General features: G+C 46.0%; 1 protein-coding gene across 5 annotated transcripts in view; it reads left to right on the top strand.

The window, feature by feature from the left end:
• Positions 1 to 16,882, top strand: part of znf521 (zinc finger protein 521) — a 603,804-nt gene that overhangs the window by 285,026 nt on the left and 301,896 nt on the right. The window contains exon 1 of one of the 5 annotated variants that reach the window (XM_072569707.1): positions 9,902 to 9,956. The exons of the other annotated variants lie outside the window; for them this stretch is intronic. The gene's annotated coding sequence lies outside the window, so the exon portion shown is untranslated. Of the gene's footprint in view, positions 1 to 9,901; positions 9,957 to 16,882 lie in introns of those variants that run through there. 5 annotated transcript variants of the gene reach the window in all.

Below are 16,882 nucleotides of genomic sequence, written 5' to 3'. Positions count from 1 at the left end.
ATACTGTCAACGACACCTCCAACCTTTGTGTCGTCTGCAAACTTGCTAACCCATCCTTCAATCTCCTCATCCCAGCCATTAATAAAAATTACAAAGAGTGTGGAACACCACTCACCAATAACTTTCAGGCAGAATACTTTCCTTCCACTACCATTCGCTGTCTTCTGTTGCCAGCCAATTCTGTATCCAGACAGCTAAATTTCCCTGTATCCCATTCCTCCTGACCTTCTGAACAAGCCTACCATGAGGAAACTTATCAAATGCCTTGCTGAAGTCCATATACACCACATCCACTGCTCGACCCTCATCAACTTGTCTAGTAACATCCTCAAAGGACTCAATAAGATTTGTGAGGCATGACCTGCCCCTCACAAAGCCGTGCTGACTGCATTTAATCAAGCCATGCTCTTCCAGATGGTCATAAATCCTATCCCTCAGAATCCTTTCTAACACCTTGCAGAGGACAGACGTGAGACTGACTGGTCTGTAATTGCCGGGGATTTCCCTATTTCCTTTCCTGAAGTGAGGAATTACATTTGCCTCCCTCCAGTCCTCAGGTACGACTCCAGTGGAGAGCGAGGATGCAAAGATCTTCGCAAGCGGTGAAGCAATCACATTTCTCGCTTCCCAAAGCAGCCGAGGACAAATCTGATCTGGCCTTGGTGACTTGTCAATCTTAATGTTTGTCAAAATTTTCAGCACATCAGCTTCCTCAATCTCTAGCCGTTCCAGCCTGCTTACCTGCTCCTCAATGGTTTCATTCACTACAAGGTCCTTTTCTTTAGTAAAGACAGAAGCAAAAAACCATTTAGGGTTTCCCCTACCTCCTCAGACCCTATACACAAGTTCCCTATGCAATCCCTGATTGGCCGTACTCTTTCTTTGATCATTCTCTTATTCCTTGCATACGTGTAAAATGCCTTTGGATTCTCCCTAATCCTTCCTGCCAAGCCTTTTTCGTGCCCCCTCTTGGCTCTCCTCAGACCATTTTCGAGCTCCTTCCTCACCTGCCTGTAATCCTCTCGAGCTGAGTAAGATCCTTGCTTCCTCCACCTTACGTAAGCTGCCTTCTTTCTATTGACGAGAAGCTCCTCTGCTCTCGTCATCCAAGGTTCCTTTATCTTACCCCTTCTTGCCTGTCTCAGAGGGACACATTTATGTCATCACTTGCAACAACTGTTCCTTAAACAGTCTCCACATGTCTATAGTGCACTTTCCATGGAGCAATTGCTCCCAGTCCATGCTTCCCAACTCACATCTGATAGCATCATAGTTTCCTTTTCCCCAATTAAATATCCTCCCATTGTGCCTGCTTCTCTCCTTCTCCATAGCTATGTAGAACGTGAGGCAGTTGTGGTCACTATCACCAAAATGCTCTCCCACCGCAAGATCTGACACCTGCCCCGGCTCATTGCCGAGCACCAAATCCAAAATGGCCTCTCCCCTCATCGGCCTGTCAACGTACTGAGTTTGGAAATAAGCCTGTCAGGCTTACATCAGTAATAGGGGAAATGCTAGATTATATTATAATGGATAGAATAAATAGTCAACAGGTTGATAATGATCTGATTATGGGCCTAGTTAGCATGGACTGTGAATGGGAAATTGTTTTGACAAACTTATTGGACAATGTTACTAATAGAATTGATATGGAGCGCTGATGGATGTGGTGTAGAGTATTTATATTTTCAGAAAGCCTTTGATGAAGTTTCTCCACGGGAGTATGTTTAGGAAAATTAGAGCACATGGGATGGGCTTAAGGATTGGCTGACAGACAGAAAACAGAGGAGGAATTCTGACCTTGGCTGACTGTGACGGGTGGGATACCACAAGGAGCAGTACTTGGGCCCCACATCTTCATAATATGGACACGGGGCCAAATGTAATGTTTCCAAATGATACAGAGCTAGGCAGCAATGCGCTGAGGAAGATCTAAAGCAGTTTCAGCATAATTAAGTGAGTGGGCAAGAGCATGGCAGATGGAAAATAATGTGGGAAAATATGAGGTTATCCACACTGGAAGGAGAAACAGGTCCACAGAATATTTCTTAAATAGTAAGAGGTTGGAAAATGCAGATGAAGGGACCTGAGTGTCTTTGTCAATAAATCACTAACATAAAGATGCAGCATTTTATTAGGAAGGCTATTGGAATGTTAGCCTTTATTCCAGAGGATTTGAGTACAGGAGCAGTGAACTCTTGTCCAATTGTATAGGAGCTTGGTTAGACCCACACCTGGGGTACTGTGGGCAGGTTTGGTCTCCTTATCTCAGGAAGGATATTATTGCCATTGAGGAGGGTAATGAAGGTTCCCCAGACTTGTACCTGGGATGGTAGGACTGTCGTACGGAGAGAGACTGGGCAAACTGAGCCTGTATTCATCAGAGATTCAAAGAATGAGAGTAATCTCAATTATTTATATAAATGATTTGGATACGAGCATAAGAGATACAGTTAGTAAGTTTGCAGATGACACCAAAATTGGAGGTGTAGTGGACAGAGAAGAGGGTTACCTCAGATTACAACAGGATCTGGACCAGATGGGCCAATGGGCTGAGAAGTGGCAGATGGAGTTTAATTCAGATAAATGTGAGGTTTTGCATTTTGGGAAAGCAAATCTTAGCAGGATTTATACACTTAATGGTAAGGTCCTAGGGAATGTTGCTGAACAAAGAGACCTTGAAGTGCAGGTTCATAGCTCCTTGAAAGTAGGTAGATAGGATAGTGAAGAAGGTGTTTGGTATGCTTTCCTTTATTGGTTAGAGTATTGAGTACAGGAGTTGGGAGGTCATGTTGCGGCTGTACAGGACATTGGTTAGGCCACTGTTGGAATATTGCGTGCAATTCTGGTCTCCTTCCTTTCGGAAGGATGTTGTGAAACTTAAAAGGGTTCAGAAAAGATTTACAAGGATGTTGCCAGGGTTGGAGGATTTGAGCTATAGGGAGAGGCTGAACAGGCTGGGGCTGTTTTCCCTGGAGTGTCGGAGGCTGAGGGGTGACCTTATAGAGGTCTATAAAATCATGAGGGGCATGGATAGGATAAATACACAAAGTCTTTTCTCTGGAGTGGGGGAGTCCAGAACTAGAGAGTATAGGTTTAGAGTGAGAGGGGAAAGATGTAAAAGGGACCAAAGGGGCAACTTTTTTACGCAGAGGGTGGTATGTGTGTGGAATGAGCTGCCAGAGGATGTGGTGGAGGCTGGTACAATTGCAACATTTAAGAGGCATTTGGATGGGTATATGAATAGGAAGGGTTTGGAGGGATATGGGCCGGGTGCTGGCAGGTGGGACTAGATTGGGTTGGGATATCTGGTCGGCATGGACGGGTTGGACCAAAGGGTCTGTTTCCGTGCTGTACATCTCTATGACTCTATGACTCTGTAAAAGAAGTCGGCAGGGGAGATGTAGGAAACAAACACAGAGAACATTGGAGTCACTGAGCAGGTCTTGCAGCATCTGTGAAGAGAGAGAAACATAGATACTGTTTTGAGCCCGGTTCAGAAAACTCTCCACAGACTCAGTTTGACCTGCTGAGTTTCTCCAGCATTTCTTGTGTTTTCTTCAGATTTCCAGCATCCACCAGAGTTTGCTTTTGTTCAAGTGGATGTGGGTCAGATGTTTCTCCTGGTTGGGCAAGGGCTGTAGAACCAGGGGCCACCATGTAAAAGGAATGGGGACATCACTTCAATCTGAGATGGGAAGAAATATTTTTACTCGGAGCATTGTGAGTGTTTGCGATACTATACCCCAGGGAGCTGTGGAAGCTTAGTGTTTGATTCATTTGAAGTATGGATTGTCATAAGTCAGACGAACAAGCAGCGCTCCAAAAGCTGGTGATTTCAAATAAACCTGTTGGACAATAGCCTGGAGTTGTGTGACTTCTGACCGTACATAAGTGAGGTAATGGCCTAGTGGGATTATTGCTGATAATATGTGATATTGGTTCAAAGTTTGGCAGCTGAGAGTAATAATGTGGGGAACTGTCAGCAGCACTCCGAAAGCTTGTGATGTCAAATAAACCTGTTAGGCTATAACCTGGTGTCATGTGACTTCTGACCTTGTCCACCCCAGTCCAACACCGGCATCTCCACTTCATAAACTAGTGATTGATCGATTTCTAATTCCCAGTGGGGCACAGGGATTTGAGGAGCGGGGTGAGTAAAAGGTCATTGAAAGGTTCAGTTGTGCACAATTGTATTGACTGGTAGGGTAATGTTCCTGTGTAAAAAGTCAGCCTGACTTCAATCGTGTATGTATGAAAGTTCTGGTTTTAGGCAGGATGGATTGCTATTTCATTGTTCCATGAGTTGGTCTACAAACCAGAGGAGTTTGACAGTGTTGTCAAGGAAGAGGTTAATTTATTTGTTGACAGCAGAGAGTTGTTAGGCCAGAGCATATCCACCTTATTTGGCAGAGCTCAGTGTCATCGAGTCAGATGGAGGGAGTTATTGTCCAAAACACTGGAAATGAGCAGCACGGGGACAGAGGCACATAGTGTTCGTCTGCTTCCCTGGTTGCGACAAATTTCCTTCATCAGTCAAATTTTATAAAGTGATCTCCCCATTCTAGGTTTGAATATTCTACGGGACGCTAAAATCGAAAGGGTTGAGGTACAGGAAACGAGGGTGGTTTTTCCATCGGTATGTCTCACTGATTTATAATATTTGACAAAAAAAAATATTCAGCAGGACAAGAGCTAATTGCTGTTATAATGTAAAGTTGCTGTGATCAGGGACACACCATCTGAAAGAGACAACAAGAAACAGTACAGCACAGGAACTCGCCCTCCAGTCCGTCAAGACTATGCCAATTTATGACACACTTCTAAACTAAAGATAATTTGCCTCTATGCAGTCCCTATCCCTCTATTCCCTGTTTTTAGATAGATATGATGCTACATTTTGATAAGGCCAATCAGGACTTATACACTTAATGGGAAGGTCCTCGGGAGTGTTGCTGAACAAAGAGCCCTTGGAGTGCAGGTTCATAGCTCCTTGAAGGTGGAGTTGCAGGGAGATAGGATAGTGAAGAAGGCATTTGGTATGCTTGCCTTTGTTGGTCAGTACATTGAGTATTGGAGTTGAGAGATCATGTTGCAGCTGTACAGGACATTGAGGAGGGCGGTTAGGCCACTTTTAGAATACTGCATTCAATTCTGGGCTCCCTGCTATCGGAAGGATGTTGTTAAACTTCAAATGGTGCAGAAAAACATTACAAGGATGTTGTCAGGGTTGGAGGATTTGAGCTACAGGGAGAGGCTGAACAGGCTGGGGCTGTTTTCCCTGGAGCGTCGGAGGCTGAGGGGTGACATTATAGAGGTTTACAAAATTATGAGGGGCATGGATAGGATAAATAGAGAAGATCTTTTCCCTGGGATTGGGGAGTCCGGAACTAGAGGGCAGATACTTAAGGTGAGAGGGGAAAAATGTAAAAGGGACCTAAGGGGCAACATTTTCACACAGAGGGTGGTATGTGTGTGGAACGAGCTGCCAGAGGAAATGGTGGAGGCTGGTACAATTGCAACATTTAAAAGGAATCCGGATGATATATGAATAGGAAGGGTTTGGAGGGATACGGGCCAAGTGCTGGCAAATGGGACTAGATTGGGTTGGGATATCTGGTTGGTATGGACGAGTTGGACCGAAGGGTCTGTTTCCATGCTGTGTGGCTGTATGACACCATAATCCTGAGAAAAAGACTCTGACTATCCATTCCCTCCATGCCTCACATAATTTTATAAACTTCTATCAGGTTGCCTCTCATTCTTCGACGTTCAAATGAAAACAAACCAAGTTTACCCAAACTCTCCTCATAGCTAATATCGGCCAAACCAGGCAACATCCCGATACACTGTTTCTGTACCCTCTCCAAAGCCTCCACCTCCTTTCTCCAGCATGGTCACCAGAACTGTACACAATACCCCAAAGTGGGGCCTAACTGATGTTCTATACGGCTGCAGGTAGGGAAGCAACATTGGTCGGAACGTTTGAAAGACAATTGAATAAACGATGGAAATAAAACTGCTGGAGAATGGCAGAAAGAGCAGAGTGGAAGTGGAGGAATGGATTGAACAGAGAGAGCACGGTTGAGATGGGCCGAATTGCTGCTTCTCTTCTGTATGATTCCATGACCTCTAACCCTCCCAGAGACCAGTGTGGCTGCATTTCCAGGAGAACTCCAGCAAAGTTCTTGAAGTGAACCTGTGTTTTAGTCCCCCTGCTGTTTGAGCACTGACTGCCAGATTACATTCAGATTACTTGGTAACCTTCCTCAACTTGACTCTTTCCTTAACGCTCTGTCCTTGAACTGCAAACATCCCAGTGAAACTTACACCATCAATGGCTGCAGTTTCCAAAGTAACCGGGGGGCTCTATTTTTATTCATAATGGGACGTGGCTGGCCCCAGCATTTACTGCCCGTCCCTAGTTGCCCCTTGAGAAGGTGGGGGTGAGCTGCCTTCTTGAACCGCTGCAGTCCATGTGCTGTAGGTAGACCCACAATGCCCTTAGGGAGGGAATTCCAGGATTTTGACCCAGCGACACTGAAGGAACAGCGATATATTTCCAAGTCAGGATGGTGAGGGGCTTGGAGGGGAACTTGCAGGGGGTGGGGTTCCCATGTATCTGCTGTCCTTGTCCTTCTAGATGGAAGTGGGTCTGGGTTTGGAAGGTGCTGTCTGACGATCTTTGGTCAATTTCTGCCGTGCATCATGTAGATGGTAAACACTGCTGCTACTGAGTGTGGGTATTGGAGGGGGTGGGTGTTTGTGGATGTGGTGCCAATCAAGCAGGGGGCTGCTTTGTCCTGGATGGAGTCAAAGCTTCTTGAGTGTTGTTGGGGCTGCCCCCATTGAGTCATAGGGATGTACAGCACGGAAACAGATATTGCATGGAAATGAAAAACCTGTGATGGTCTGTCATTTCACTTTGCATTCCTTTGTAAAAAGATAGGAAGTCTTGTGTTTTAATAGCACCTTGAAAAGCCTCAGGAAATCTTGTGTTGCCTTGTAGCCAGCTTTGTGAAGTATTGCTGCAATGTATGGAATCTGGAGGGCCATTTGTGCACAGGAAGCTCCCATTACAATAGTGGCCTGGTAACCAGTTTTAGCGCTAACTAGTTGAGGGACATGCCATGGCTTCAGGACACCTTCGGATACAGGCCGTGGGATTTCCTGTGCCCATTTGGTGCGGGCTGAATGGACTTGGTTTTATTGTTTCATCTGAAAAGAGTGCAGAGGGCTTTGTTTGAGGAGATATGTCTTCACCCAGAGAGTGGGGAGCCTGTGGAATTCTCTACCACAGCAAGCGGTTGAGCTCAAAACATTGAATGTTTTCGAGAAGGAGTTAGATACAGTTCTGAGGGTTTCAGGGATCAAGGGGTCTGGGGGAGAAAGCAGGAACTGGGGACTGAGTTGGATGATCATATTGAATGGTGGAGCAGGTTTGAAGGGCCGAATGGCCTACTCTTGCTCCTCGTTTCTACGTTTCTATAGTTTTTGCAGACCTCTGGTTAGATCTTGGCTCTCTGGGGTCATGGTGGATCATGGCAGTGTCACTGGGTGTGTAATCCCGAACGTTCTGTCCTAAAAGTCAAATCACACACCGTCAGCTGAGGGACTTAGATTCAATGAATGAATCTAGGATGTATCTTAATCACGTTGATTGTAAAACTTGACTCACTTGTTGTTTACACCTAGTTTATTACTGTCTTTTAGGGAAAGAAATCTGCCATCCTTACCTGGTCTGGCCTATACGTGACTCCAGACGCACAGCTACGGGGTTTACTCTGAAATGGCTGAGACGGCCACTCGGTTTGAGGGTAATTAGGGATGAGCATCAAATGTTGGCCTTGCCAATGATGCCCATTTCCCATGAAATGACCTTCTGGACCACCAGGATGGATTAACTTGCCTCCAGTGGCTGGGCTGCCTTTGAACACACCCTCCCCTCTTCTTCTTCCTGCAAACATTTCCTTTCTCAGTGCTCATTCAGTTCCCTTTTGCGAGTTACTGTTGGATCTGCTCCCACTGTACATTCAGGCCAGAATTCACTGTCCAAAACAAGTCTCCCTTCAGTGTCGTCATGCCCAGGTTTCCACTGTCTGTCTCTCTCTCTCTCTCTCTATCTCTCTATCTCTGTCTCTCTCTGTCTCTGTCTCTCTGTCTCAATCTCACTCCCTCTGCCTCTATGTCAGTTTATCTGTCTGTTTCTGGCTCTCTCTGTCTCTGACTCTCTCTCTCTTTTTCTCTTTCTCTCTCTCTGTCTCTCACACTCTCTCTGTTTCTCTATGTCTATCCCTCAGTGTCTCTCTCCCTCTCTCTGTCTGTCTGTCTCTCTCTCTGTCACTCTGGGTCTCTCTCTCTCTCTTTCTCTCTCTGTGTCGCTCTGGGTCTCTCTCTCTTTCTCTCTCTTTCTTTGTGTGTGTGTCTCTCTGTCTGTCTGGCTGGCTGCCTCTCTCTCTATGTCTCCATCTGTCCTCTGGGTCTCTCTCTCTCTCCCTCTCTGTCACTGAGTTTCTCTGTCTCTCTGTCTGTCTGTCTCTCTCTCTCTCTGTCTGTCTGTTTGTCTGTGTGTGTCTCTCTGTCTGTCTGTCAGTCTGCCTCTCTCTCTATGTCTCTGTCTGTCACTCTGGGTCTCTCTCTCTCTCTCTGTCACTGGGTTTCTCTCTCTCTCTCTCTCTCTCTGTTTGTCTGTGTGTGTCTCTCTGTCTGTCTGTCAGTCTGCCTCTCTCTCTCTGTCTCTCTGTCTGTCTGTCTCTCTCTCTCTCTGTCTGTCTGTTTGTCTGTGTGTGTCTCTCTGTCTGTCTGTAAGTCTGCCTCTCTCTCTATGTCTCTGTCTGTCACTCTGGCTCTCTCTCTCTCTCTCTCTGTCACTGGATTTCTCTCCCTCTCTGTCTGTCTGTCTCTCTCTGTCACTGGGTTTCTCTCTCTCTCTCTCTCTGGTACCAGAGAGTACAGGTGACGCTGTCCAGGATCCCCGTAGCCATGTCCCCAGTGTAGGGAGGAGAGCCCCATATGGTGGGGGCTGGATGGGGGGGGGGGGGGGGGGGGGGTAGCTGGGCAGCTGGGGGAAACCTGTGAACCTGACCCAGTGTGGAGCTCTTCCCTAGAGGAGATGGTGTGCTGGAGCACTGGGAGTGCTGAGGAAGGGTTTGCTGAGCAGACAAAGGCAGTCCTTCAGCTTCTGGGTGTCGTTCAAAAGCCTGTATCCCCTTTGGCAGATGCACATAGCCGGCTGTGAGGGAGCGGAGCCAGCAGAATAAGGAAATTAGGACCTTTTCTTTATTTACTCAGGCTGGAAATGCTGGTCCTTGCTGTCTACTTGGAGAGAAATCAGGCAGGCTTTGCTTACCAGTAATTTCTCCAGAGTGTTTGTAACTTTCATCCTCACCCTGTTCACACACTTTCCTTTAATACGTTGGCGTGGAATTGCTGGAAACCATTAGCAACTAAATCTAGTCTACAAACAGCTGTCCTTATCCAGTCACATCGCAATGTGTCCTTTGTCAGTGCTGGGATCTCACCCAATACCTGGGCCACACACGCGTGACACTGTGTTCTCACTGCGTCTCTCCAAGGCTGTACAAAGCCAGGAAAATGCTGAGACAGTGTCTCTGTTTCCTGTGGGTATGCCCACTGAGCATCACTGGGCATGGGGGGGAGTCAAGGGAGGGGTGGGGGGGGGGGGGGGGGGGAGGATGGTGCTGGGTTAAAAATGTTAGAAAGAAAAACCTGTCTCTCTTTGTCTGAGCATGTGAGTGACTTGGCTGGGGGTTAGGAGCTGCTTTTCGACAATGCGATGGGAGAGGAGTTAGCCCCAGGGGTCAGTCTGGCTGGATTACATGCTGCTGCTGCTGCTCCTGCTCAAAGTCACACAGTCACTCTGCTGCAGTTACCTCACCCGAGAGCTGACAGAGCTGGGAGGATCAGTTATTGTACAACCTGGGGCCGATGGAAAGGTCTATTTTTACATTTAGCATGTGTCTGAGTGAATACGTGTATATACACATGTGTACCCGTGTCTGTGTGTGTGTCTGAGTGTGTGTATTTATATACCCTGCGCTTGCATATGTGTATACTTGAGTGTGTGTTTGTGTGTATCTGTGTAAACGTGTGTGTGTGCTTCACTCTGTGTAAGGTGAAACTACATATATCTCTAGGTAAGTGTGGATGTGTATGCCACAGAGAATGTGTCTTTTTCTTTGTGAAACGGTCTGTAATTGTGTGTATATTCCTGTCTCTGTGTACCTTTTAGCGATGTCTATCCCCAAGTCAGTGTGAGTGTGTGCATATGTCTGTATCCCTGAGTCAGTGTGTGTGTGTGTGTGTGTTAGAGCGAGTGTATGTGTGAGTGGGTGTGTATATGTGTGAGTGGGTGTGTGTGTGTGTTAGAGCGAGTTATGTGTGAGTGGGTGTGTATGTGTGTGAGTGGGTGTGTGTGTGTTCGAGCGAGTGTATGTGTGAGTGGGTGTGTATGTGTGTGAGTGGGTGTGTGTGTATCTGAGAGAGTGGGTGTCTGTATATGAAAGAGTGTGTGTGTGAGACAGAGTGGATTTGTGTGTGTGTATGAAAGTGTGTGAATGGGTGTGTGTGTGTCTCTGAGAGAGTGGGTGTGTGTATGTGAAAGAGTGTGTGTGTGAGAGAGAGTGTGTGTGAGAGAGTGGGTATGTGTGTGTGAGAGTGTATGTGTGAGTGTGTCTGAGAGAGAGTGGGTCTCTGTATGTGAAAGAGTATGTGTGTGTGTGAGAGAGAGAGTGGGTGTGTGTGTGAGAGAGTGTATGTGTGAGTGGGTGTGTGTCTGAGAGAGAGTGGGTATGTGTATGTGAGAGAGTGGGTGTGTGTGTATGTGTGTGTGAGTGAGTGCGTGTGTGTGTGAGTGAGTGTGTGTGTTTGTGTATGTGTGTGTGTCACTGAGTCTGTGATTGTAAAACAGAAAATGCTGGAGAAATTCAGCAGGTCTGGCAGCATCTGTGGAGAGAGAGAAACTGAGTGAATGTTTTGAGTTCAGTGGCAAGTCTTCAGAAGGAGAATCTGAAAAACAGATCAGAAGAAGGCATGCTGGACTCGAAACCCTCATTCTGTCTCTCTCTCTCTCCACAGATGCTGCCAGACCTGCTGAGTTTCTGCAGCATTTCCTGTTTTTATTTCAGATTTCCAGCCCCCGGTGTGTGCTTTGTTTTATTTAAAAGTGAGAGTTACTGGTTGTACCTCTGTGAGCGTGCATGTATCCCTGTGTTATCTGTCTGCACATGGCCTGCATATGTCTGCACTTTTATCTATGATCCTGTCTTCCTGTTTCCAGTTCCTCACAAGCTGCCTTTGCCCCGTCTCAGATGCCAGAAAAGAGTTGGTTTTTATTTGAGTGAGGAAGTCTGGCCCTAGACCCTGCCGCAGGAGGAAGGCATGGTGGAACACCTCTTGAACTTACTAATAATGTGGAGAGCAGATTTGAGCCTGATGTGCTGCACAATGACAGCACTAATCCCATCTGACACTCCACAGATGGAATGTAGACAATTCCCTCTCCTCCCCTCCTGACCACCAAACACTGGAATTTTTTTGCTGCTTTCGTGCTTCAGTTATTAAGCGATGTCTGGGGAAGCAGTGATAATTGTGTTTGTTTAAAACAATTTGAAGGTATTTGCAGCAGGGGCCAGGGTATGGAATTTATCAGAATTAAAAAGTCAAGCAGTGAGTAAAGTGGGAGGGGACTTCAGTCTGCGCACACTGTGAGTCTCTTTAATTGCAAGAACTTGCTTTGAATGAGATGAATCATTTTGTTTGTCTTGTTACTGAATGGTTTATTCTTTAAAGAGCCGGTGGGAAGGTGCGAGTGCAAACTCACAGTTAAACCGTTCAGTATAGCCAGGTTATTTCTGACATAAATATATTCCAGTAATTGTTTTCTTCTGCTCCCAGAGCTTTGAATGTATTGCAGCTTTGGAAAAACTTCACCCGTCTCCTTCTTGTATCATGTTAGATCACACACTGTTCTCCCCCTCCCTCACTGATTAACCTTGTTTGGAAATCCAGCCAATTTAAAATGCCTGCAATTTAATACACCTTTAATAATACCTGCCTCCCTTTAAATTGTGTTAAATTGAGCGGGTTAATTTATTTTCTCTTCATTATTTTGTTTGTTATGCTCCATCTCAAGGTGGAAGTACATTTTGGATTTAGCGTTAAGGTTCATTCTCTGTCTCGGGTAAAGGTAATAGTTACTGCAGTCTAACCAGACCATACGGCCGCTCCCTCGGGTAGAGAGAGACGATTGGGTGTGGTTTAATCTTAAGGTCACCACACCTCAGGCAAGGGGAGAGCTTGAGGAGAGTCCCTCATGGTAACCTCAGCCAGTGCAGGATTTGACCGCACACTTTTATGAAACCATGAGGGGCATGGATAGGGTGGATAGCCAAGATCTTTTCCCTGAGGTAGGGGAATCCAAAACTAGAGGGGAGAGGGGAAAGATTTAAAAGGGACCTAACGGGCAGAATGGTGGCTCAGTGGTTAGCATGCGGCCTCACAGCACCAGGGACCCAGGTTCGATTCCAGCCTCAGGCGACTGACTGTGTGGAGTTTGCACATTCTCCCCGTGTCTGCGTGGGTTTCCTCTGGATGCTCCAGTTTCCACCCACAGTCCAAAGAGTTGCAGGTTAGGGTGGATTGACCATGCTAAATTGCCCGTAGTGGTCAGGAATGTGCAGGTTAGGTGCATAAGTCAGGGATAAATGTAGAGTAACAGGATAGGAGAATAGGTTTGGGTGGGAGACTCTTCAGAGGAATCAGTGTGGACTTGTAGGATCAAAGGGCCTGTTTCCACACTATGGATTCTAGGGTGGTGCATGTATGGAATGAGCTACCAGAGGAAGTGGTGGAGGCTGGTACAATTACAGCTTTTAAAAGGCATCTGGATGGGTATGTGAATAGGATGGGTTTAAAGGGATATGGGCCAAGTGCTGGCAAATGGGACTAGATAAATTTAGGATATCTGGTCAGCATGGACAAGTTGGACTGAAGGGTCTGTTTCTGTGCTGTACATCTCTATGACTCTATGGTGTCACTCTATGGTTTAAATCACCTGAGCTAATTGATCCCATAATGCAACTGAGCTGATTGATCAGATGATTCAGGCACAGATATGAATGGGCACTTGCTGTAATGTGCACATGTTCCAGCAGTATCTCCCTTTATAATTGAACATGGTCTGGGTATCACTGGGGAAATTAGCATTTGTTGCCCCGTTTCTTGTCTTGCTTAGACATTTCAGAGGGCAGTTAAGAGTCAACCACATTTCAGTCACAGGGAGGCCAAACTAGGTGAGGATGACAGACTTCCCTCCCTAAGGGACCTTAGTGAACCAGATCGTAATTGATGTCAATTGATGATAATCTCATGGTCACCATTAAGTTATATTTCAGCCACTTAAACTTAAATTCAAAACTAAAAAACAATGAACTGTGGACACTGAAGATCGGAAACAAAAACAAAGTGCTGGAGAAACTCAGGTGTGTGTGTGTGTATAGATTACACGGAGATGGGGTCCAGAGAGAGAAAAGGGATAGGTAAACAAAGAGAGAGCTGATTTTAAGCTGAGAGAGAGAGAGAGAGAAAGATAAGCACTCATGAGAGGTGTAAATATTTGAAAAAGGTTTGGGGGACCTTGGGGGTATGGGGGAGGGTAACAGACAATGTTTGGAAATTGTTAAACTCAGAGTTGAGTCCTGATGTCTGTAAGTCACCTGGACAGAAGGTGAGGTGTGGTTTCCCCCAACTTGTGTTGGGACTCACTGAAACCCTGCAGCAGAGCCAGGGTTGTTGGCTGGGTAGCACAGTGAGCTGTTGGAGTGGCAAGCACCTGGAAGCTCAGGGTCTTTTTTTACAGACAGAGAGGAGGACACATAGTCACGTGCCATCCCGCCAGTGTAGAGCAGACCACATTGCAGTAAAGTCAACGATTTTTCTAGCTGTTAATTTTCCCACCCTGGTGTCAGTCTATCCCCAGTTATTTTCAGTTCTGATGAAGGGTCGTTGGAGTTGAAGCGTTAGCCAGTGATCTGAAACAAGAACCGAAAGTACTGGAGAAACCCAGCAGGTCTACAGCTCCTCTCCACAGACCTGTCGAGCTTCTCCAGCAATTTCTGTTTTTGCTTTAAGTCCAAGTCTGGGTGGGATTTTGACTGATATCTGTGGGTCGTTAGCCCAGGCCTCTCTTTATTACAACACCAAGAACAAATGATTGCATTATCAGTCCCCCTTCCTTGTCATTCTGTAGCTCCAAGAAGTTACTGATACACATTAAGTGTCTATTACATTCGTCATGGAGAGTTAAGTCTGGTCATTAACAGTGTAAGTACCCTGGTAATGATGGGATAATTTTAATGATTGGTGATCAACCTCTCTGACCCACAATGTTAACAAATTATAAACTTGGAGACTCATTTCTATAGGTTGAGAAGTGTCACCAACTTTTAGAAATGTTGAACTTTAGGTGTATTTTTTTGCTAATTTTGCTTCCTTTTAGAGTCATAGAGATGTACAGCACGGAAACAGACCCTTCGGTCCAACCTGTCCATGCCGACCAGATATCCCAACCCAATCTAGTCCCACCTGCCAGCACCTGGCCCATATCCGTCCAAACCCTTCCTATTCATATACCCATCCAAATGCCTCTTAAATGTTGCAATTGTACCAGCCTCCACCACTTCCTCTGGCAGCTCATTCCATACACGTACCACCCTCTGAGTGAAAAGGTTGCCCCTTAGGTCTCTTTTATATCTTTCCCCTCTCGCCCTAAACCTATGCCCTCTAGTTCTGGACTCCCCAACCCCAGGGAAAAGACTTTGTCTATTTATCCTATCCATGTCCCTCATAATTTAGTAAACCTCTATAAGGTCACCCCTCAGCCTCCGATGCTCCAGGGAAAACAGCCCCAGCCTGTTCAGCCTCTCCCTATAGCTCAGATCCTCCAACCCTGGCAACATCCTTGTAAATCTTTTCTGAACCCTTTCACGTTTTACAACCTGCACTATTGCCTGGAAGATAAGACATTAAACCAAGACTCCATCTATCTGCTTGGCTAAATGTAAATGATGTCAGGGCCATGGGAAAAAGATCATTTGATGTGGGCTATTCAGCCCATCGGGTCTTCTCTATGCAGTGAGATTATGGCCGATCTGATAATGCTTAGCTCAGTTTATGATGCAGAGTGATGCCAACAGTTTGGGTTTAATGTCTGCACTGCCTGAGGTTACCAGGGAGCCAATGCCCTAGTGGTATTATCGTTGGATTGTTAATCCAGAAACTCAGCTAATGTTCTGGGGACCTGGGTTCCTGCTGTTCCTGTGTTCCTGAAGCTGTTGGAGTTTGAATTCAATGAAGAATCTGGAATTAAGAGTCTAATGATGACCATGTATTAATTGTCGGGGGAAGAAACCCATCTGGTTCACTAATGTCCTTTAGGGAAGGAAATCTGTCATCCTTACCTGCTCTGGCCTACCTGTGACTCCTGACCAACACAATGTGGTTGACTGTTTCCTGCTGTCTGGGTAATTAGGGATAGGTTCTAGGTTCTGGCCTGGACAATGACACCCTCATCCAAAGAATTAAATTAAAAAATCTTTCTTTTTCACTGTGTTGCCTCACCTTGAGGCATGTTGACCCTCAGGTGAAAACACCACCAGTTATCTCTCTCTGTCTCTCCAATGAGAGAGCAGCCTCATTGTACTGAAGCACCTTTTCACTCAAGAGCAGCACATTTATCCCCAATGTATGTCACAAATAGATTGTTAATCCGTTGTTTAACTGTATTTATCATAGAATTCCAAAGTGAAGAAGCAGGCCCATCAAGTCCCCATCAGCCCTCCGAAACACCCCCCCCCCCCCAGGCCCACTACCCACCACCCTCCCATAGCACTGTAACCCTGCATTAACTAGGGCCAATCCACCTAGCCTGCACACTATAGGATAATTTCCCGTGGTGAAAGTGAGGACTGCAGATGCTGGAGATCAGAGTCAAGATTAGGGTGGTGCTGGAAAAGCACAGCAGGTCAGGCAGCATCCTGTTCCTCGGATGCTGCCTGACCTGCTGTGCTTTTCCAGCACCACTCTAATCTTGATGATAATTTCCCGTGGCCAACCCACCCTAGCCTGCCCATCTTTGGACTGTGGGAGGAAACTGGAGCACCCGAGGAAACCCACGCAGATATTGGGAGAGTGAGCAAACTCCACACAGTCAGTCGCCCGAGGCTGGAATTGAACCCAGGTGTGAGGCAGCAGTGCTAACCTCTGAGCCACTGTGCTGTGGCCATTAGATATATTGCCATTTATAATGTAAAAGAAACTGTAAGGCAGAATATGCAGGTGTGAAGCTGATGCACCTGAGGGGGAAGTAGGTGCTATCTTCAGAGAAGGTGTAGAGTTATGGTGTGACAGTGAAGTTTAGCTTTTTGATGAAGAGTTGTTTGTGAGGGATTGTCCCACTCGCTGCTCATTGTTCCGAGGTGCCTTTACAATCTCCTGGTTGGGTCGGAAAACCAAGTTTCCCTGGACGCCCAAGAGTTGTAAATGATACCAAGTCACGTCCTCCCTTGCTGACAGGGTCATTGGTAAATAGAGACACTGCCAAATCAAAACTGCTGCCAACTTCTCTTTTTAAAAACTCCTTATCTTTTCAGTTTGATGTCACATTAACAAATGGAGGAATTTTTTTCCGCCAGGAAGTGAAGGGTAATAATTTATGATGAAAGCATTTACAAACTCTGGATGCCTGCATCAATAAAAAAAGATTAAATTAAATGATTTGTTTGTGTAAAATCTAGGCTATTATTTGAAGATAAGAATATAAGTGTACAAGGAAACCATTAAAACAATTCATCTTAATTAATTG

The sequence above is a fragment of the Chiloscyllium punctatum genome, chromosome 5 (assembly GCF_047496795.1).
Source record: "Chiloscyllium punctatum isolate Juve2018m chromosome 5, sChiPun1.3, whole genome shotgun sequence".
NCBI classification, from domain to species: Eukaryota; Metazoa; Chordata; class Chondrichthyes; order Orectolobiformes; family Hemiscylliidae; genus Chiloscyllium; species Chiloscyllium punctatum.
The sequence above is the reverse complement of the archived record's forward strand: the minus strand, read 5'-3'. Positions and strand labels throughout refer to the sequence as shown.